This window comes from Dreissena polymorpha, chromosome 8, assembly GCF_020536995.1.
Source record: "Dreissena polymorpha isolate Duluth1 chromosome 8, UMN_Dpol_1.0, whole genome shotgun sequence".
NCBI lineage: Eukaryota > Metazoa > Mollusca > Bivalvia > Myida > Dreissenidae > Dreissena > Dreissena polymorpha.
Window position 1 is genome coordinate 76,277,367 of NC_068362.1, and position 25,626 is coordinate 76,302,992.

General features: G+C 31.8%; 1 long non-coding RNA gene across 1 annotated transcript; it reads left to right on the forward strand.

Moving 5' to 3' along the window:
• Positions 1-862: 862 nt before the first annotated feature.
• Positions 863-23,975, forward strand: LOC127842154 (uncharacterized). Its single transcript, XR_008031501.1, has 3 exons — positions 863-1,027; positions 14,460-14,596; positions 23,904-23,975. It is a non-coding gene; the product is annotated as an uncharacterized LOC127842154 (long non-coding RNA).
• Positions 23,976-25,626: the final 1,651 nt, after the last annotated feature.

The window sequence follows — 25,626 nt, forward strand, 5'->3', positions numbered from 1 at the left end:
GGAAGCTGAATGGTATACGGATTTACAGGAAGAAAAACCCGTCACGCCCGCCCATTGTTAGTATCAGTACACATCGTTGAACTATACTACTTTAAAAACGGATCCAAAATGTCTGACAATAACATTAGTGCTGATAAATGCTTTTATTAGTAATCACGGATGTCATTACATAGCATCTTAAGAAACAGTATAACCGATACATTTAGGAGCTTTTAATTGGAAAACATAAAAGTACTCGAGGAAAATAATATTCTATTAAGGCATATGTACAATTAAAGTTAAAGTCTTTGAAACGCAGACAAATTAATTGATTGTGTACGCCAATATTAACTCCTGAAATCGTAAAAAGTATGTATCACATGAAAGTTGTTTGCTCCGTAAAAAAACAGACATGTTTTTTCCCTATCCGTATATTGTACTCAGACATTTGACTTTTATTTAACGTCGTATAACTTCTGTTTTACATTATAATACTGACTGTAAAAGTCACCTAAAGATATCGAACGCCGTTCTTACTGTACTACCCTCAGGCTGTATATATCAAGTAATATGAATCGACTCAACTAGATCCGAAAAAGGTGGTCTCAAGTAATGAATGCTATTTCAAACCCCCATCTATTGAAATCCAATAACATGACAAATTTTCCTCGACAAAGTTATGCATCAAAGCCACAGTTAGCGATAACGATTCCTGCTAATGACTGAACACTCGCGGTATATCTACGAAGCGCATGCATATCGCTGTGGCTGTATTGGAAACTCGTCAAAGGGGAAGATTAAGGAACGTGTATTCGTCTTCGGTTGTCGATCATAATTCGTATACGGCGCTCAAAGGACGTTGATTTCTAACTTCGTGCTTAGCTTTATTTCTTCTTGTATTTATCAGTGGCCGTGTGGGGATTGTTTGAATTACATCATTTCGCATGCTTGCTAAATAGCACTGTAGCGTTTTGATAAAACTATTGTAAACATTATTCATTATGATGGAAGAACTTGTTGCAGTTTGATAGTAGCTGGATATTGAAATGTAAGGTTTGTATTTATTCGTGTATGACTGATTTTATAAATTTAATAGTTACTTAAACCACTTCCTTAATTAATACCACTCATATTGTTATGATCCTTTGAAAGCAATGTATAAAATAAAATAATTATTAGTAGAAATATGATATTATAGCATTTATATATGTGATACATTTGAATAATTTTAGCATGGCAATTTAAAGATCTTGATTAGGAAATATTGACCTCTTAATATAAACTGTCTACTTGTTCATGATTTCCTACCCTTTAAGACATTGAAACACATTGAGAGTGGTGTATTCGCTTACCAAAAGGTGTTAAGGTAAATTAGGTTTTGCTATCGTTCAATATATTTTATATTTAACGAAAAAGGTAATCAACAATTATAAATAGTGACGAAAGTTCTAGAATATTTCTATGCATGCAACGAAATGTGTGATTTGATGAAGAAAGCACGGAGTTTACATATAAACACGCATTTACCATTAGCAAACGCACAGCAAGTAAGTCAACATGATGAACAACAAGGCTCTATGTGAACAATACTATGTTATTGATTTTCATACTTTATAGCGTTTAAATAAGTCTCGCTGGTATTCGTCTATGTATTGAAACAACAAATCTATATGTGTCCACACATATAATCGTATAGAAACAAAGACATATTTATGAAATGATTTAGAGGAAAATACGATGCCATATTTATTTGATACATGCCAATAGTGGGAATCGAGCTCATTAAAGCCACACACCTTAAAATGAAATACATGTTAATCAATACATATTGATGCAATTTGAAAGTGTGCAAAATTGTCATTAAATCTCTTGCATGGTTAGCTAGTAATTTATTTATTTATTTTTTAATTTAAAAACCGAAAGTAGAATTTCTATTCCTATGCGTATAATTCGACAAACGCGATTATTTTTAAGTTTTAAAGCGCAAAAAGCACCGATTTCTACCTTGTTACCAACACATATATTCTAATTGGCATAGACAAAATATGTTTATTATTTATACTTAAGTTTACTATGCCATGCAGTTCATTTCTAGGTGTGTGGCTTTAAATATTGCTCGCTGAGAATTTTACAATGCTTCACGTTTGTTATTAGGATTCGAATGCGCATATCAGTTCTTCATTGAGATTTCATTCAAAATCGCATTACTTGCACCACATATTTGTCTGCGCCTGCAAATTTTATTTTTTGCATAATTTTTTTATAATGAAAAGGTAGAGAAATAATCTTATTATCGTTTATTTTAACGAAATCTTTATGTAAAGCATCCATTTAATAAATGCTTGGCGAATGATAATTGTACTTTTAAAAATACAAAAAGCCATTAGCCCAGATGCTTTTTTGAAAATTCAGTCGCTAAAATAACGTTCGATAAACACAAGCTATTACTGACGTATAGAGTTTTAATATAGTACTTTACACTAAGAATAAACAGAATAAATACACATGAAAAAAGAAACAATATAGTTTAAAATACATATTTTTTTTTATTTTGGTGCTGGTCAATATTGTCGTCGATGTATTTGGCGATGTACACTTATAATGCCTTTAGAGACATTGTTATTTTAGTGTTCCTTACATCTAAGCCACACCCCATTACATTATCGCATCTTGCCAAAAAACTTACACGCGAAACAAATATAACTAAATAAAATAATAACGATTAGCGTGAGGTTTCTTTTCTCGCTATATGTTCACGGGTGTCTCACAAGTAAATTATTAATGCGTTAACTATATATGAATCAAATAATCTGATTGTGTGAAAAATATGTTTATCTCCACGATGTGTGTCTTCCTTCAAAGACCAAGCTTTACTGAATAAGCATTTAAAATGTGCAGTATTGTTATCATTAGCAAATTAACATTTCGCCTAAACAATCAAGACAAAAAATAGAACGGGAACGTTTTTTTTGTGGTAAATGCCTAAACAATGTTACAGAGAACAAAATAAAGCAAAAATCAGACACGAACTTAATATGCCAATATGTACTGAATTATTCAAAGATGCATTTACATACTTTAAACAATAAACTAGCACATTAGTATATTTTGTTTATTAAATTTACGTTTGGAACTTAATACTTTGACCATGATCATATACAAATTATGACAAACTAATACAAATCAATATAAAAAGTTTTTGCACGCGGCTATGTCATGCCTTTTTGTTATATTTTCAGTTGTTAGTTTTTTTCGTATCATTAATGCCAAGCGTTTTTACATCTTGTCATAAATAGTAATTACATAAGAAAGATGGAAACAGTGTGCGCTTAACAATGATAACATCCAGATTTCACACACAGGTTGATTTAATATATCTCTTGCCCGTGAAAGGCTCTCGTATTTCAATATCTAGAGAGTCACGTTTAACAGTAAATTAATAATTTACACTATTTCATAGGATTAATCACTTGGTTATAGGGGCACATTTGTTAATCAGACGTGAATCACAATAATATGATATTAAGATTTAACGTAACCATTCAGCAATAACTAATTATCTGCAGAGCAAAACAAAACAATAACTGCATTCTTGAAGTAATATGCAGATAAAACGCAAACAACGGTGTTTGTAATATTTCCTTATAATCCGTTTCTTAAACAAAAGAAAGTAACGAAATTCTATCAGTGACAGCAAAATTGTACGATTGAAGAAAAGCATATGTAACGCATTGTTGGTTATGAACATTTAACCCCTCATTAACACCAGCGAGATCTCTAATGTGGACTTCATCGCTATCAACATTAAGAAGATAATCTTAATCAAATATAATAATATGCTTCTTCAAGCATTATACTGATACTACATATATCGTATAAGGCAGATACTTTCTGGCAATAGACAGTGCCGCCATGGTGCCATTCAATTAAAGTATGTTTTATCATTTTCTTAGACTTATAATACATACAGTAATAAGCGGTTCAATGGTGTTTTATTGTTTAAAGTTCTAGCAATTCTTGCAATCGTTCCAATATTTTCTCATGACTTTTATTGATAATATATTTCGAATATACGCTGTGTAACTTGTCGTATTAACTACTATATAAAAAGAAAAAGAAAATACTTAAAAGCAAAAGCAAAACAACGTACAAAAACATCTGTATCAAAACGAAATACATAACAAATAATGTTAAGTAGTTTTGAAAGATAAGTTTATCGTCGTATTTAGCATAACTATTGTATTCAAAAGTCATACAATAATAACATCAGTATTTAGATATCTGAATGATTAGCACTTTAGGCGGTCACTTCGGTCAAAACCAGGACATATCTTAGAACACATATTTTTGCTTAATCTTAATAAAGCTTGAGCAGTACCATTGGTGAATCTTACATACGCATTTTGTCTTCATTCTAATTTAAGATGCGGCAAATTATTGTGGAGAAATATAACGTAATTTCTTCAAACTCAGTTTTGAGGAAACAAAAGTTTAAAGTGATCAATAAGAGATGTCGTTGAGATTATTTGATTCTAAAATGTTTCTTATAATGGAAATCTTTGTTTTTAAAATCGCATGTAATTACGTTTAGGCTTTTTAGTTATTTTTTATGCAGCACACAGTACACTAGTCTATACTCCAGTAGGGTGCTTTATTACTGTTTTTAATGTTAGTATTGTTATTTGTGGTGTTGTGTTAAAGGTACCAGTTAACTTTTGAAAAAAAAAACATATTTACCGTTCAAATCGACCAATGCACAATGTCATATTTTAGTATTCAGAGGCTGTAATCAGTATAAAAATTTCCTTGTATGTGGATGAACCTTATTTTGTTAAGTCCTTTAGCCTTGTTTCTCTGCCGTATTTCTGCTGATACTTCGCAAACTTCTGCTGATACTTCTTAGGTATATATATTGTGATGATGTGCAATCTTTCTGTGTATTTTTATATCTTTAAAACCTAAAATTTTAATGGTTTTAATAGATTTCCGAATGAAACGACATTAAGAAACTAAATTGTTAAATATTTCATTAACGTGTGTTTTGCTTTAATGATTGTTATTTCGTCGGTACAAGTATTTTAATACCGGTAAAAAACACATTGTATCGCACGTAACAACGGAGTGATCATAGTTTTAATCAATTCAAGTTTATTTTAAATCCTCTGTTTTTAACAGTAAATGATAAGACCACCAAGTTTTTCTCTTTATTTAGTTAATGTTTCTCTGTTAAAATGTTATATGTTCAAATGGTTATAACAATTTACATCATTTGAGAAAATATATAGCTCACCTATATTAATGTTGCAGTATTGCATGAATATAACGAGTAACACGGCTGCGTACCTTCCCAGTACGATGTGATTCAAGTTCAGTAAATTAATCAAGAGCGAGGGCGCAGCCCTATAAAATGTTACCACCCTGTAATCTCACCGTGCGAGTTCAGCAAAAAGCCTAACAAAGATAGTATCTTATTGAGTACCATATTTTCCTATATCATCAACATAATTACTGGACTCTTGAGAAGGAAGGAACAATGCTATTCTTAATTAGTTTAGCTAATATTGATCTTATTATTGAAATGAAGACACGAGTATTTGTCTGAGGCGTTATTTGTTCATTTAATCAATGATTTTAACGACTCCAAGTAACAATTGAATTCCAGTCGTAAGTTAACGGATTTATTGGTTTCGTAAAAAACAACGGTGGTTGATGTACACAATACGTCTGAAAATACAAAATAATTGAATACTAAGAACATGCTTTAAAATTGGAAAAATCTAGGCTTTAAGCTGCAATAATACACACAACGTAAAAATTATTACGAGATAAACCATAAGCTTCCTAATATGTGTATTAAGTAACTAATTAGATCTATATGTTCCCATGCTTAAAAGTGGTGAAAACACAAAAATGTAGGGTACGTAAACAATGAGAAACCATAGAAATTGAGCATGGTCACATTTACAGAAGAAAAATGCATTTATTAATATTTACTTTGTATAGAATGACACATTATTAACATTAAAATCTAAACTTACAGTGGAAAAAGGTCTAGCATACGAGGATTATTAAATTTGATGATTACGCGCGCGAGGCGCATTGTATGGAGTAACCATGATAAGCTTCCAGAAAAATAAAGGCTACATTACATCAGATCTTTTGAAAAACAAACGCGTTCCAATACAATGATAATCTTAGTAATGGACTATAATGGAATATATGTTATGTAGCTTTATCAGTGGGGTAATTAACATAAAAATACATCATATTAATTTACATTTTTTCTACAGTTTTAAGCTACATAATCATACAAGCGGATGCATACTGTATTCGTGTGTGTATGTTATTCTTTGAAAGTGAATGACGACAACGTTGCTGATGGTAATGAAATTAGAAATTTTTTATATGAATATTATTTTATTATTAATTTTATTTTGTATCAGTAATATAAAACAATTCAGCTACGATAAATATAGTTCGTTTGTTTTAGCACTGGGAGCGATTGTAGTCTATTTTAGCGTTCCTCACTAAGTATGCTTGTTAAGCCTCGTTGAACTCGCACAAAACTCACACGAAAAAAAAGAATACAGATATCTGAAACAAATAAGTGTACAAGGTTTGAAATTTGATTTCACGAGTTCATGTAAATGTTGTTGAGCTGTGCAATTTCCCTTGATAAATATAGAAGGCTACAAAAACAATATAAGGCTGTAATACACATTTGAGTTAGAGATTCTAAGTCATTATGTAGAGCGCAAAATCATCTCTAATTAACGAATTAAACGTCCATATATAGAGCTATAGAAACATATAAATATGTGTAAACATTTTGCACGATTGTAAGGAATGTATAATGCACAAATCCTAAATGGCGCAACAATGAAAAGCCAGGAAAGTGTGCGTTAATAACGTCGAACGGTTTCATCGAGCTACTAGTTGTTTTCGATTTTTCTCTTGACTAATTTTCGCGCAACTCTTCAAATTCGTTTTTGTACTAAGATAATATGCTGATTTCATTTAGCCTACTCTTCGAGCATACTTTTGTATAAAAAGAAGTTTATGTTTTTTTTCACAACAGTTTTACAACAACGCTAACATATATGGCTATGTACTGATTGTATTCGCCAATAACATAACAGTTCAGGCCTGTCCTGTAGATCATATTGCGTCGATACATGTTGAATTTAAACATCGGTAATTTCAATTAGGAATGAATATTGAAGACAGGTAAATACACGTGATCCCATACTGTATATTGTGAGAAATTGCTAGAATAAAACAATTCATGATAGTAGTAGTCTTGCAAAATAACAATGAATGATGATAATAACTGTAACAATTCAAAAAGTTATTGTTGTTTATATCTGGTTTAAATGTTAAATGCCGTACTTCTTATTCATATGGCGCACATGCTGTTCATATGAACTTACCTTAAACGGATTACATAATTATGTCATTAACAACTAAACGTTCTAGGGTATAGAACACATGCCACCTGTTTACGATGCCAGGACTAAGTGATTAAATCGAGAAATATAAGGTGTTACACTTATTTAAGGTACCACATATTGTATATTGTCTCGAAAGGATTTCATTAAAGTTAATTTCGACCAACGATGCATGTTGAAAATCCTAAGTTATTGATAACATTAATATGTTATTGGGTGAATGTAGTTTATAATTATACACGTAGTATCTATTATTTTGTACTATTAAACTATGCATGCACACGTTTGAACACATACATCTGTCTGGTCCTTAAGATATATTGATTAAAGGATTTTTAACATCTAATCGAACACATTTTCTAGAGAAACAAAAATAAAAGACAAATATCTTAACAATTTGAAATGTAAACTCAAGATGTCGCAAGAGCATATTATGTAAACTTTATTTATTTACACAATACCAATATCTTAATTTTGTAATAAAAACAATAAGTTTATAACAGCTTTCCACTCGTCTTGTCTTTAAACCCAAAAGTATATATTTAATGCCCATTCTAACGTTGAATCGATAGTAAATTGCTTTATACATATAATTAATTAGTTTTTATTAGTGTTTAACACTGCTCTTAAACAGTTCATCGTGCTGTGCCCCGTTGTAAGTGAAGACATTACTTTATATCAGATATCAGCAAAAACGCGTTTATAGCTCTCAAAACAATCCGCTATGAAGTACAGATTTATATCTCGCATATGCTTTTCAAAACGCTCGCGAATGATTTTTAATTACTTTTTTGCTTTCGATCGATTAAATTAAAGATTTCATTAACAGTTTCAATTCAGATAATTAGAGTGCTTACTTTGCTTGAGAAATAGTTCATAATATGAAACAAATCTAGTAAAACAACATCTAATTTACTTCCGATTAATGCGAATGCTGAACAACTATACGAATCTTGTGCGTTGCTTCCTATACAAGGATAACTTTATTAAGAATTTCCATGACGCACTTCATGAACATGCTTACATTGTTTCATTGTCGAGAACAAACGTAAGTGAAGTCTAACCAAAGTTTAACCGCAGGATTATAAATGTCGCACATATGTACAATCTGCTTGGTAACTTTGGGTGTTTTGACATGAAACGTCTATATTAATTCCAAATTATAACGTGCTCTTAAAGGAATTGAAACTTCGCGTTAAACAACAATGTCAAAACGATAGTATAACACAATAAGTACCTTTGTCAATGTCCCCTAACCAAACATTCTACTATTTAACAAACATCAAAGACACAAAACTGCAAAACATATTAGTTACAATTAAAACATGACAAGGCGCTACAAGATATTAAGTATAAATTTATTAACGAAAATGCGTCAATGTTCATATCGAATTGTAAACAAGCTTATAAAAAGGTGTCTCTTTGTAGAAATAAGCATTTTAAAAATGTTACGTTATTTACATGTACATGCAACTTCGTAAAACTTTAATTTTGTTGTTGTTGTATACGTTGTGACATCCCCGTGTAAATAATTGAATAATACAAAGTGCCGAAGAAAGATTGGTGCCCTGTGCAATAAGTGCTATATTTGACAAAAACGATGGTGTCTTATTTATGTTGCTTGTTACCAGCTCTATTAATTAATCGATTGCGATGACAATTCTGAATAGTATTTTTTTTTCGAATTGTTCCATTTGAAACACAATTTGGTTTTAGAGTCACATGCTAAATTATGCTTGAAGAACACAGTAAAATGGTACTAATGAAGCGTAATCATTCACGAATAACTCAATATCGGCAGTGCAAAACGATACATTCACTACATCATTGTATTGAGATAAAGATAAACAGTAAACAAACAGTAAACACATTAAGAAGATTGTAGCGAGGAAGGAAAATCTAATAATAATTAATGTAACGCATCATGAGTTATTATGATTTCAATACAAATCATTCTTTTATTACTAATCGGACTTATGTATCAACGTCTGGTTTTATTATTCTAATATTTTTAATGTTGACAATTCTAGCATCGGTTTCCAGAGTGTCCATATATTTAGACTATATTCCTTATCATCTTTGAGCACACTTTCCGCTCGAATGAATTTTCGTTATGAAGAAACTTCTCTTATACGAAAAACGCAATTATAATGTACTATGACATTTAAATCTTGAACTTTTCACCAAAATTGGAAAGCTACAGTTTGTTTGCTTTATAGCGTTATTTGCATGTATTAATTGATCCATATCTTCAAGTTGATATAATGCTTAATACGCAAACAAAATTTCTTATGTTAAGTAATATCGTGATTTGCATAATTGGCTTAACCCAGCAGAAGATATTTTGAGTACTTTAACTCTGCACTAACAACACGTATTACCTTGTTCCAACCAACGGAGGAAAACGCAATTAAATGAATCTTAAACTTGAAGACACTTAACATTTCCAATACCGAGTTTTATATGAGCGATCTCCCTTGATAAACTGACTCAAGAACGCGACTGGCGATGTGAAAGATCGAACTTTCTTAATATACATTATGATCTTTAGTTCATTACATATTCAATCAAATCACCCATTTTTTGAAATTTTTTTTCGACATTTAACAGTTGAAGTAACACATTATTATGGCATGATATGTTTGTATTTGAAATACTTATGGAATTCCAAGAATTTAATTATACACGTATATCAATGTGCAACTACACTGTTGGCGTAAACAGCCGCAAAAAGTCTCCCATTTTCGCAAGTCCATATGACGCAAGGATGTCAACCATCAGGCATCTCATCGATTCAAACACAATTTATGAGGATCAAAATACAGATTGCATAGTTAAATTAATAAGTTCGTTTTAATATTGCGAAATTCCTTAACGAAACCGCCAATAGAATACTTACAGTTATCTATGGAATTCCATAATATATATATATATATATATATATATATATATATATATATATATATATATATATATATATATATATATATATATATATATATATATATATATATATATATCGCGACAACTGTAATGCCCTTATACGATCCAATGCAACGATATTTGACTCGAGGCAACGATTGAAACATTGCACTAGACCATTGGACGAACATTAACAATAGGTACACGTAACAACAGCTGCACAAAGAACAAAAGAATACCAGCTGTTATTTCATTGAAGTTGAACCATAATACTTGGCATTTCCCATTGTGTTTGCAAACAAGAATAAGTGTTCACACCGTATGAACCGGACTTGATCACTCATTAAAGAAAGGTCACTTTTCGAAATATTCAAATAGCAAACATTATGTGAGAATGCGGCAATATACTTCTGTCGAATATACATTTTGAAATGCATGGTCTTTCATCATTAGTGGTTTGCGATTAATTGTGTTAACTCACGTGGATGTTGCATACAAAGGGAATCCCAAGCAGGACATCAGTGAATGTGTGTTGCGAAGCTCACGCCAATTTCTGAATTAATTCTTAACTATAATGCTTTCATCTACAACCATTGTTATTTAAACAATATAACAGATCTTAAATATAAAATGTGTTCCTTTCATTGATGTTATTTTGTGATATAAATACAAAGCGATGATAAATTATCTTAATAAAAATGTTTATCGACTAGGTTTTGCACTTTAATTTAACAGGTTTTGCCTAAATATCCTAGCACTCACACCCATGTTAAGCGAACGCACCGCATAAATACAAAAGGCGTCAAAAACATTATTTTGTAAACAATTAGCATCATTAACAACGTTTTATGTTTATTTCTGTCTGCAAATGTTCACTCGTTTGACACGTACCCGATATATATATATATATATATATATATATATATATATATATATATATATATATATATATATATATATATATATACCATAATAGTTTTTTTTTAATTCAAACATGTATATCACCTATAAACCATCGAAGTCGCTAGTATCTCGATTGTATGATCACTTAATTTTGTGTTCATTGTTGTAAGATATGCGATAGGAACAGCGATATGTTGGTAGGAACTAGTTGTGTTTATGTCTAAAGCCCACACATTTTTGCGTATACTTGTGCATACCGTCTTATTTTAATGTATTATTTCCTTGATTCATTTATTTATTTTTGAGTTGTTTGCAATCGATAAAGTAATGACATATTTATGTGCGCACGAATTCCGGTCAGAGAGAGATTAATTTAAAAATCGATCCATTATTTATTCATAAAACACGTATTGAACAACATTGGATAGAAAAACTCGCTGCCATTTAAGTGTATATTCTTGTAAAGTACGATTTCCGAAAAGAGTTTTACATACCTTGTGTTTAAGTTTTGCTCGGCTGAAATATTGTTATAGTTCATAATTATCGTATCGTGTGACTGTTGTACTGCAATCGAACATAAGGAGTATTGGCAATTTCTGTGTTTTTCTATTTTACCTAAATTTACATTTGTGTAAGTAATTTTCATACCCAAAACAGCGATTCACTATATCTGAGTAATATTATTTTCATTCAATTTATCTTGATTGAGCCGAAATTATGAATTTACTTAACATATTTAACCTGGCATTGTTGATGCAGATTAGAAGTACACTCTAAAATATGTTCTGTAGCATAAGTTAATTGATTCAATATTTCATCATACACATTGTACCCCATGACTTAAAACGAAAAATGTGTAGCTGGTATGGGTATGTAAGGCAGTTAAGAAAATATCAGTTATATTATTTTAATACAACCTTTTGCAATAAGAAAAATAACTAATATGTATATAAATATTTCGTTTGATAAAGACTGTTTCTGTCTTCTTCATACAGTAGTTCAATATCCTATTGTGGACATTTGTCTCGTGGATTACTTCAATGGAAGGTTCAGTGAGTAACAGTGCGTTTTACTTTACAAAATATTGTATACACCCTTATTGTGTAACATTGTTCCTTTGTATTAGTAATGTTTGCCTTATCTATAAATTTTATAATTGCAGGAGTATTAAATGCGCTCTTAGATGAAAACTTATAATTATTATGATTAAATCATGAGTACAAGAAAGAAAGCGGCCATAAGAAATCACATGAAGTCGTAGTTTTGGTACGATAAATATTATCTCAAGATTCGAACTCGTATGCAAACTGTTCATCACATTAAGCAAAATTGGCTTAAATGAAAGTTCATATTTAAAGGTTTGGTTTATCTCCAAAAACATTTGTTTTTTCTCGTGAATTCGCCCAGGAATTTAACAACCGATTTGACTTAAAACATAAAAGCTAGTGAACCGAACACAGATCATTTGGATCAGCATTTAAGCCGAACTTGTATGTTTCCTTACGACACAGCACGGGGATAAGAGTTTCGTAGCAGGCTGTTCTGCTGATATCGGAAATGTTGATGTATTTCTTCCTTTGACAATCTTGTCTGATTAGCATTGCACTGTCAGGGTCCGACAGCAGTTAATTGATGTGTAGGCGACCGGAAGAGAAAGCTCGCCATCAGACAAGCTTTCATAATATTACAATAGTGGGCAAAAGTATTACTGGTTGACTAATTGTGTTGGTGTTGTGTGCTTTTAACAACCATGTAGCGAATTGTGTTCCAATATTTAGCAAGCATAGTTTTTAATACAATTTTGCATTTTATTTGTAATCATTTAACATGAGGTCATTCCTGATGTTCCGTTTTCATTGTTATACATTTGCAGAAATATGTAGTTGATACAACAAACAAATAATGTAAAGCAACATTTATTGTTCTTTCTATGTGAAAAAGGTGATATTTTTATATAAACAATGTAAAGTTATTCGATAAGGTAATATAACAATGTTCTGTTATTTACATCTGACATACAACGGCTGTGCAATATATTTTGCGGAATTCCTATATTTCTTCATACTTTTCAGTTTCAAAATATATTATAATATGCGCCAAAACTTGACTGATTCTATGATGAAAATGTTTCCGATTGTTCGAACTGTGTGTCTTTCACCACGACTACCACGTTGTGCTAAAAAATCGCTAACATTAAAGTTGAACTAAAATGTGTAATAAAAGCTGGTACAATTTTGAAAAAAAAAACAGTCGGCGTTATATTACCAAATAAATGTATAATGGTGTATTTGTTACGATATTGAACTATTAAAATGCAAGACAGTCAGCGTTTACAAAAGCCACAATGCTCAGACTGTATGAACTTGTCCTCTATAATTATTCGTCAACTCATCCCTTGATTAAAAACTAGTGTACAGCTTTTTTGGTATTTAGATTTTTTTTAAGGCGATATATTAACGTCTTCCTCTCTCCGTTGATTATTGCTCTCATTATGTTTTCCTGAGCAACTAAGGTTTAATCGATTGATATAACAGCAATAACAATCAGAAGATATCGATTGGGAACAGAAAACAGAGAAAGCCAATGAATAATCGCATAATCGAATACTACAAACTACAGGAATACAATTATGTCAGGCCATGGCATGCATGGTTCATTGGTATTTCTGAGGCACACAAATATATGTTTTGATTAATAATTTAAGTCGTCTTCATGGAACAAATTGTCTTGTTCTGTGAAGCGATTTAACCTGAAAGTTGGAAAAAACAAGCAAACAGATGTAAAACATTTGCATAAGAAAAAATTTGATATTATTTTTTGGTGGAACAACGTGATGGGTTAATACAGACTTAACACGTTTATTTTTCCTTTCCAATTGAGTTTTTTCACTTTTTAATTTTAAGTAACCTTATTATGTATCATTAAAAATGGGCAGGTACAACGTCTCTTTGTTGAATTACATTGACTTCTTGTTTTCAGTTGCAGGTGAAATCTTATAACAACGCAATTCTGTTAAATTGTAATGTCTTCAGTGCCAGTGTATATGCGCTATTCCGTTGTTGTTTACTCTCACTTTTCAAACGTATTAATATTTTATGTTAGTTGACGCTGTCGGGTCAACATATATATTATCAAATTGTACTATGTGTGCTTTGTTGCCATTTTACACAGTGTCTCGGTATTATGCAAACATGTGTTTCGTTTCAGATCTCATTTTGAACTCTAAGAGGGCACGCGTGTTCTAGAACGACAAGTTATTCCACATCAGTTAAGAAAGCATTCTCGTGTACATTGACTTCTTTCTAAGACACCGCAGGAGGGACCTTTTGGAACAGAAATAAACGGTTTGTCAACTTTCCCAGCTCAAATGTTATTTTATATAAAAATCAAGATATGAACGTAATTAGTTTTACAAAAAGTGCAACACATGCAAAACAACAGTTGATCAATCGGCCACTCATTCAACAAAATAAACTTATATTAATAAAAAAATACTGGTATTGAATATTAAATATCAATTGATTAAAGTGATGAACATTCATTACAACTGCAATAAAATGGTGTGTTGTATTTGTAGAGATTACTAATGAATCAGATAGTTAAACCAATGACATCAAGATATACGTTTCATGATATCGCAAGTGATGCTGACTTGATCTTGGAACAAAACACTTTAAAACTCACAAACATTACTTAAATTGCATCTTATTTCCATGAGTATTATGAGTTACACGGCTGCATAACTACCCAGTACGGTGTGATTCAAGTTAAGTAAATTAATAAAGGGCGAGGGCACAGCCAACTATAAATTTTACCACCATGTAATCTCACCGTGCGAGTTCAGTAAAAAGACTAACAACGACTGTATCTTATCGAGTACCATTCTTCCCATATCATAAACGTAATAACTGGACTCTTGAGAAGGAAGGAACAATGATATTCTTAATTAGTTTAGCAAATATTGATCTTATTATTGAAATGAAGACACGAGTATTTGCCTGGGGCGTTATTAGCACTAATCTATGATAATCTTAGTAATGGACTATATGTTATGTAGCATTATCAGTGGGGTAATTAACATAAAAAATACATCATATTAATAAACATGTTTTCTACAGCTTTAAGCTACATAATCTTACAAGCGGATGCATACTGTATTCGTATGTGTATTTAATTCTTTGAAAGTGAATGACGACAACGTTACTGATGGTAATCAGAGGGGGTAATCACGTGACAAACAAGATGGCGACGCCCATGCCGAGGCAGGTATTTTTCGTCGGTTTATACCCTTTTTTACTTGTGTTATTATTTTTTATTCCGCTCACTTTCCAGCCATGTTAGGAAGAAAGTTACTGGCTTTTATTTCATGGTAATATTCGCTCTATATTTCGACTTTACTCGGTGCAAAATTTCTTAGCGGGATGACCTAATTAGGGCTCCACTAAGAAAATTTGCGGAGAGTAAAGTCGAGATATAAAGCGAATTTAAATACGAAATAAACGCTTATCACCGTTTAACTGATATGGCTGGAAAGTGAGGGTCATTTAAAAAATAAACAGAAGTAATAGAGTGTTCAAAACGGCGTAAAATAACTGTCACGGTATGGGCGTCGCCATCTTGACTATCACGTGATAACCCCCTCTGGTAATTAATTTTATTAATTTCATTTTAATATTACTGATAATATATTAATGCTTAATTTAACTTTAAGTATTCTGTATCAGGTAAGATAAATAAAAATACCGCCACGATAAATATAGTTCGAATCGTTTCCGCACTGGGAGCGATATCAATCTATTTTAACGTTCCGCACTAAGTATACGCGTTAAGCCTCTTTAAAGTCGTACAAAACTCGCACGAACAAAGTCGAATACAGATATCTGAAACAAATAAAGCGTTGAGATTATGAAAATTGATTTCATTAGTTTCATGCCAATAATGTTGAGCTATGCAATTTCCTTATAGAAATATAGAAGGCTCTTATACACATTCGAGTAAGAGATTATATGTCATTAAGTAGAGCACAAGTCACCTAATTAACGAAGCAAACGTCCATCTATAGAGCTATGGAAATATACAAACATATGAAATCATTTTGCAAAACTGTAAGGAATGTATTTTGCACAAATCGTAAATGGCGCACACACTGGAAAGCCAGCAAAGTGTGAGTTAATAACGGCAAACGGTTTCATTTGGCTACTATTTGTTTTCGAATATTCTATAAATTTCGAGCAACTTTTCAAATTCGTTTTTGTATTAAGTTAATATGCTGATTCTAATAAGGCTACTCTTCGAGCATACTTTTGTTTCTATTTATTAACTTTTAACAACAAAGAAACTAAAGTTCAAGGGGTTTTTTCACAACATTATTTGTTATTACAACAACGCTAACGTACATGGCTATCCATCGCCAATGAATAACGTTTCATGTCTGTCCTATCAATCATTTTGCGTTGATACTTGTTGAATTTAAACATCGGTAATTTCAATAAGGAATGAATATTGACAACACAGGTTAATACACGTGATCCCATACTGTATATTGTGTGAAATTGCTAGAATAAAACAATTCATGATAGTAGTAATCTTGCAAAAGAACGATGGATAATGATAGTAACTGTAACAATGCAAAACGTTATTGCTGTTTATATCTAGTTTAAATGTTAAATGCCGTACTTCTTATTCATTTGGCGCACATGCTGTTCATATGAACTTACCTTAAACGGTTCACACAATTATGTCATTAACAATTAAACGTTCTAGGGTATAGAACACATGCCACCTGCTTAACATGCCAGGACTAAGTGATTTGATCGAGAAATATAAGGTGTTACACTTATTTAACGTACCACATATTGTATATTGTCTCGAAAGGATTTCATTAAAGTTAATTTCCACCGACGATGCCTGTTGCAAATCCTAAGTTATTGATAACATTAATAAGTCCTTGGTTGTATGTAGTTTATAATTATACACGTAGTGTCTATTATTTTGTACTATTAAAGTATGCATGCACACGTTTGAACACATACATCTGTCTGGTCCTTAAGATTAAAGGATTATTAACATCTAATTGAACACATTTTCTAGAGAAACGAAAATAAAGACAAATATCTTAACAATTTGAAATGTAAACTCACGATGTCTCAAGAGTTATTTATATAATACCAATATCTAAATTTGGTAATACAAACAATAAATTTATAACAGCTTTCCACACGTCTTGTCTTTAGACCCAAAAGTATATATTTAATGCCCATTCTAACGTTGAATCGATAGTAAATTGCTTTATACATATAATTAATTAGTTTTTATTAGTGTTTAACACTGCTCTTAAACAGTTCATCGTGCTGCGCCCCGTTGTAAGTGAAGACATTACTTTATATCAGATATCAGCATAAAACGCGTCAATGCCTCACAATACAATCCGCTATGAAGTGCAGATTTATATCTCGCACATGCTTTGCAAATATTCGGGAATGATTTTTAATAACTTTTTTGCTTTCGATCGATTAAATTATACATTTCATTAACAGTTTCAATTCAGATAATTAGAGTGCTTACTTTGCTTGAGAAATAGTTCATAATATGAAACAAATCTAATAAAACAACATTTAATTTACTTCCGATTAATGCGAATGCTGAACAACTATACGAATCTAGCTTGTTGCTTCCTATACAAGGATAACTTTATTAAGAATTTCCGTGACGCACTACATGAACATGCTTACATTGCTTCATTGTCGAGAGTGAAGTCTAACCAAAGTTTAATCGCCGGATTTTAAATGTCGTACATATGTACAATCTGCTTAGTAACTTTAGGTGTTTTGACATGAAACGTCTATATTAATTCCAAATTATAACGTGCTCTTAAAGGAATTAAAACTTCGCGTTAAACAACAAGGTCAAAACGATAGTATAACATAATGAGCACCTTTCTTAATGTCGCATAACCAAACAATCTACTATATTACAAACATCAAAGACACAGCACTACAATACACATAAGTAACAAATAAAACATGACACGGCCCTACATAATTGTAAAATATAATTTATCAACGAAATTTTGTTCATGCTCATATCGAATTGTAAATAAGCTTACAAAAATGGTGTCACGTTGTAGAAATAAGCATTTAAAAATGTTTTTTAGTTATTTACTTTAAAATGCCCCTTCGTAAAACTATTATATTGTTGTTGTTGTTGTTGTTGTATTCGTTTTAACATACCCGAGTAAATAATTGAATAGTACACAGTGCCACAGAAAGATTGGTGCCCTGTGCAATAAGTGCTATATTTGACACAAACGCTGGTTTATTATTTATCTTGCTCGTTACCGGCTCTCTTTATTAATCGGTTTCGATGACAATTCTGAAGAGTTATGTTTAAATTCGAATAAATCGGTAAAAATGGTACTAATGTAGCGTAATCATTTACGAATAACTCAATATCAGCAGTGCAAAACGGTACATGCAATACATCATTGTATTCAGAAGAGGATACAGAGTAAACAGATTGAGTAGATTGTAGCGAGATTGCACAATATTAGAAAAAGTAAATGTTACCGCATCATGAGTTATTATGATTCGAACACAAAACAGCACCAGGCTCATTCTTTTATTACTAATCGGACTTGAAAATAGTTTCCTTAACTGTGTAATTAAAAAAAACACGACAGGTTTGCCAAGTTTGAAAACCAATGATCACAATGGACGTTGATGGAGCACTTTAATTATTTGACTCGCCAATGACAATTATTCACATTGCAGTGGCGCCATTTTGCGATGGATATTCAGAATTGTCTTGATGATTGAGGTTAAAATATTTATTTAAACTCGCTGATAAACTTGTCTTATAAATATTAATTATGTATCAACGTCTGCTTTTATCATTATACTATTTTTAATGTTGAGAATTTTAGCATCGGTTACCAGAGTGTCCATATATTTAGACTATATTCCTAATCATCTTTGAGCACACTTCCGCTCGACTGAATTTTCGTTATGAAGAAACTTACAAAAAACGCAATTATAATGTACTATGACATTTAAAATTAGATGCACTGGCAGAAAGCTACAGTTTGTTTCATTGTGTCAGATGCATGTAATAATATATCTATATCTTAAAGTTTATCTAATGCGTAATACGCAAACAAAATTATTATGTTAATTAATATCTTGATTTGCATAATTGGCTTAGCACAGCAGGCGGCATTTTGAGTACCTTAACTCTGCTTTAACACCACGTATAAACTTGTTGAAACTAACGGAGAAAAAACGTAATTAAATAGATCTAAATTTTTGAAGACACTTGAAATTAACAATACCGAGTTTTATATGAGCGATCTCCCTTGATAAACTGACTCAAAAACGAGGCTGACGATGTGAAAGATCGAACTTCCTTAATATACATTATGATCTTTAGTTGATTATATATACATATCAAATCACACACTTTTGATTTAATTTTTAATTCGACATTTGATAGTTGAAATAACACTACAGTATAGCTTGATATATTTGTTTTTGAAATTCCAATGGAATCTGCGAAATTAAGTATACAATTATATCAATGTGTAACCACACTGTTGGCGTAAACAGCCGCAATAAAGTCTCCCATTTTTGCAAGTCCACGTGAAGCACAGATGTCAGCCATCAGGCATCTTATCGATTCAAACACAATTTATTTGCATCAAAACACAGATTGCATAGTCAAATAAAAGTTCTTTTTAATATTGCGATATTGTTTAACGAAACCGCCAATATAATACTTACACTAATCTATCAATCTATCTCGCGACATTCTGTAATTCCCTTATATGATTCAATGCAAGGATATTTGGACTCGAGGCGACGATTTAAACATTACACTAGACCATTGGACGAAAGTTTACAACGGGTACCCGCAACAAAAGCTGCGTAAAGAACAAAAGAATACCATTTGTTATTGCATTGAAGTTAAAGCATACTACTTGACATTTCCAATTGTGTTTGCAAACAAAAATAAGTGTTCAAACCGTATGAACCGGACTTGATCACTTATAAAGAAAGGTCACTTTTCGAAATATTAAAATAGCAAGTCTTATGTGAAAATGCGGAAATATACTACTGTCGAATATACATTTTGAAATGCATAGTCTTTCATCATTTGTTGTTTGCGATTATATGTGTTACCTAACGTGGATGTTGCATACAACGGGAATCCCGAGCAGGACATCAGTAAATGTGTGTTGCGAAGCTCACGCCAATTCCTGAATGAATACTTAACTATAATGCTTTCAACTACAACAATTGTTATATAAACAATTTAACAGATCTTTCAAATAAAATGTGGTCCTATCATAGCATATACAATTGCGCTGCTTTTAAAGTGAGTATTGACGAGTCTAAAAATTGCATGTGATCAATTGCTGTTAGGTAACTGTTAAGAATAAATAATGACTGAAGTCAACATGCAAATAAACGTATGATGAAACCTGTTAGACTTAATAGGAGTTGAAATCGATTTGTAATATGTATGGAAAAGATGAAAGACGTGAGTCCTCACTGTTTAGAAGAATTACGAACATGTTGTGGGATTATGGCCGCACTCTAGTCATTTATACATGCCTTCAAACCATACCAAAACACAATCAATACGGATATTGAAGTAATGACGTTTTACAACTCATCAGTGATTTATTTGTTTCTGCAAATTAGCCTGGTATTGCTGCTCTGCCGTTGTACGACATATCTGCTCTGCAAACTACTATTGACCTATAAAGAAATGCATGTGCATGATGTTTTAATCCATACATTGTTGTTTATGATATATATAAGTTTCAATCTACATGGCATTTTCATTCTAAGTTATGTTTTAAAAATAAGATTGCTTGCTGTCCACTCATATGAAGAATTATTTCTTTACAAAAAATGTAATAATTAATATACATGACTAGACTAGTTTTTTATTTAAACAAGTATATCACATATAAACTTCGAATTCGCTTGTAGCTCAATTCTATGATCACTTAATTTCGTGTGCATGGTTGTGTTAAATGCGATAGGAAAAGCGATATGTTGGAAGGAACTAGTTGTTTATGTTCAAGCCCACACATTTTTGCGTAAATCTGTGTTTAACGTCTTACTCTACCGTATTATTTTCTATATTCATTTATTTATATTTAGGTTGTTTGCAATCAATAAAGTAATGGTATATGTATGTGCGTACGAATTCTAGTGCGAGAGATATAAATTTAAAAAATCGATGCATTATTTATCCATAAAACAACAATTTGAATAACATAAGTGATAAAAAATCGCTGGCATTTAAGTGTAAATTCTTGTAAAATACGATTTCCCAAAATGAGTGTTAAATACCATGTATGTACGTTTGTTCTCCACTCAAATATCGTTATAGTTCATCATTATCTAATCGTGTGTCTATTGTTACTGCAATTGAACATTTCTGTGTTTTTCTATTGACTCAAATTAACATTAGTGTCATTAACTTCCAACCCAAAAGCGATTCACGTACGATTTACTATATATGAGTAATATTATTTTCCTTAAATTTATTTTGATTACGCCGATATTATGAGTTAACTTAATATTATAAGCCTGGCATTCTTGTTGATGCAAATTAGAGAACACGGTTAAATATGCTCTGCAGCACATGTTTATTGAATCAATATTTCACATCAAGAATTGAACGATATTAGCCTTAAAACGAAAGTACATGTTAAAGGCCTGGTGTCTTTCCAAAAACATATGTTTCTTTATCGTGAATTCATCCAGGGAGTTTAACAGCCGATTTGACTTAAAACATTAATACTAGTGAACCGAACACACATTATTTGGGTCAGCATTTAATCCGAACTTGTATGTTTCCTTACGAAAGAGCGAGGGGATTAGATTTGCCCATATATGAGGCTGTTCTGCGGATATCGGAAATAATGATTTATTTTCTTCCTTTGACAATCTTGTCTGATTACCATTGCACTGTCAGGGTCCGACAGCAGTTAATTGATGTGTAGGCGACCGGAAGAGAAAGCACGCCATCAGACAAGCTTTCATAATATTACAATAGTGGGCAAAAGTATGACTGGTTGACTTATTGGTTGGAGTTGTATTTTTTTTTAACAACCATGAAGCGGATTGTGTTACGGTGTTCCAATATTAGCAATCGTAGTTGGTAATACAAGATTGCATTTGTTTTGTAATAATTTAACATGCGGTCGTTCCTGTTGTTCCGTTTCCTTTGTTATAATTTTGCAGACATATGTAGTTGATACAAACTAAAATATAACAGTTGTTGTGTAAAACTATAAATATATAAGATTTTCTTTGTTTTTTCTCAAATACGTATATCAACAATTATTCTTATTTCTATGTGAGAGAGGTGATTTTTTACAGAATGTAAAGTAATCGATAAGGTAATCTTACTGTGTTCTGTTACTTACATCTGACATACGGCAGCTGTGAAATATATTAGCGGAATTCCTATATTTCTTCAGACTTTACAGTTTCAAAATATATTTTCATATGCGTCAAAACTTTACTGATTCAACGACGAAAATGTTTCCGATTGTTCGAAATGTGTGTCGTTTCACCACGACTACCTCATTGTGCTTAAAAATCGCTGACATTGAAATATAATTAATATGTGTAATAAAGGCTTGTACAATGTTGAAAAAAGTCGGCGTTATATTACCAAATAAATGTATATTGGAGTATTTGTTACGATATTCAAATGTAAAATGCAAGACAGTCAACCTTTTCAAAAGCCACAATGCTGAGACTGTATGAACTTGTCTTGTATAAATATTGTTCAACTCATCCCTTGATTAAAAACTTGTGTACAGCAATTTTGGTAAGAACTTTATTTAGAAATTTGTTTAGGCAATCTATTAACTTCATCCTCTCTCAATTGTTTATTGCTCTCATCATGTTTTCCTGAGCAACTAGGGTTTAAGCTATTGATATACAGCAATAACACTCAGAAGATTTCGATTGGGAACAGAAAACAGAGTAAGCCATGAATAATCGCATAATTGAATGATACAAACTACAGGAATACAATTATATCAGCCATACCATACATCGGTCAATGGTATTCATGCGGCACACACATCATATATGTTTTCATTAATAATTGAAGTCGTCTTCATGGAACAAATTGTCTTGTTCTTTGAAATAATATAACCCGAAAGTCGGAAAAAACAAGCAAACAGATGTAACATATGTGCTTTAGAAAATTGGCTATTATTTTTCGGTGGAACAACGTGATGAGTTAATAAATACTTAACACGTATATTTTTCTTTTTTTGACTTTGCAAATAGAATGTTTGCACTTGTTTCATTAACAGTAACCTTATTATGTATCATTAACAATGGGCAAAGTACAACATCTGTATGTTTAATTACATTTGTTTCTTGTTTTCAGTTGCAGATGAAACCTAATAACAACGCAATTCTGTGAAATTATGATGCCTTCAGTGACCGTGTATATGCGCTATTCCGTTGTTGTCTAATCTCACTTTTCATACGTATCAATAATGTATGTTAGGTGACGCTGTCACGTCCACAAACGTCTATAAAATTGTGCTATGTGTGCTTGGGTGTCATTTTACACAGTGTCTTGGTATTATGCAAACATGTGTTTTTGTTTCAGATCTTATTTTGAACTCTAAGAGGACACACGCGTTCAAGAACGACAAGTTATTCCACATCAGTTAAGAAAGCATTCTTATGTACATGGACGCCTTTCTGAGACACGGCAGGAGGACGTTATATAACAGAATAAGCGGTATGTCAATTTCCCAGTGTTATTTTTTAAAATGAAAATCAAGATATAAACGCAATTCGTTTTACAAAAAGTGCATCACCACAAAAAAAAAAATTTATCAATCGGCGCCGCTCATTCAACAAAATAAACTTACATTTATACAAAAAAACTGGTATTGGATATTAGATAACAATTGATTGAAGTGATGAACATTAATTACAACTGCAATAAATTGCTGTGTTGTATTTGGGATTACTTATGAATCCGATAGTTGAACCGATGACATTAAGATATTTGTTTATATCGCCAGCGATGGTGACTTGATCTGGAAACAGAACACTTTAAAACCCACAATTACTACTTAAAATGCAGCTCATTTCCATGAGATCCTAAGTCTACAGAATATGTATATAACCTCAGAAAGACATCAAGATGGTGCATGTGTATTGTAATGTTATGGATAACTGCAAACACGTAAGGGATTTTTTCATAAACATAACGCCAAGGCTAATACGGTTTTAAAATTTAAACACAATTGTGTAGTGCCTACTCTTTTGAGTAAACTGGCACTCATATTCCAGAAATGTTATACCAATAATAATAATAAGTCCAATTACAAGTACGCACGAGTATTAAGATCAACGGTCACATTCATGATGCATTGACCTTTCGTCCAGCTTGCATCAATAAATTTGTTGAAACGGTTCTTTTTACGAACGACGACCTTGCACTCTTAACGGAGTGTAAGTCGTCGGAACGCCAGAAACTGATATTACCGCTATCGAGCTAGTTGATGAATATGTAATTCTTAGAAACACATCGTGAGGACATCCTGCACACAACAATTATACTTCCTATTTACATAACAATACTCGGAATTCGCCTGAATAGAGAAGAAACGTACCATTGAGGACGGCACACAACGTCTCTACGGAAACATATTACTGAATTGTGTTAGTTATAGAGCGCCGACCTTGTCTTCTTTTCAGTTCAAATTCAAGATATAAAGTGAAAAAAATAAACTTCTTATTAATACATAAACAAAGCTATAAAAAGCGCGAAGATGGTATTTTAGCTGCATCGATTGGCGACAAAATGATGGTTTCGAATTCATACATGGAACAGATGGAGTCAGACACAATTTTGGTACAAAAGTCACATGATTACTTGGCGAAAGATGGCATGCCCTTCTTACCTTGTCGACTTATGGGTGTGTATGTCTGTGTTTTGCTCAATTTAGTCGAGACTCCCTGATGCATAGATCGACCGTATGTGCACGTTTTTATAATACGTGTTTTACTGATTGATACAGCAAACGTAATAGTGTATTTAAATCGCATGTTTACGAGATTACTTCATATGACCGCCGTGCATTCGACGCAAGATGCAAGCATGTTAAATGCATTATTGACAATTAAATTGTTATTATCTGAAAATAAAATAAATAGCAATTTCCTTAACTAATCAAAGGGATGAGCGAAGCTAAATTCGGTACATATGCGCTAGTTTTGTTATCATATATAGTTTTGTGAAACGTATGCTAAATAACGTATTTAGATAATCATACAGAATATAACGGCATATTTTCACTTCATTACCCCAAAAAAAC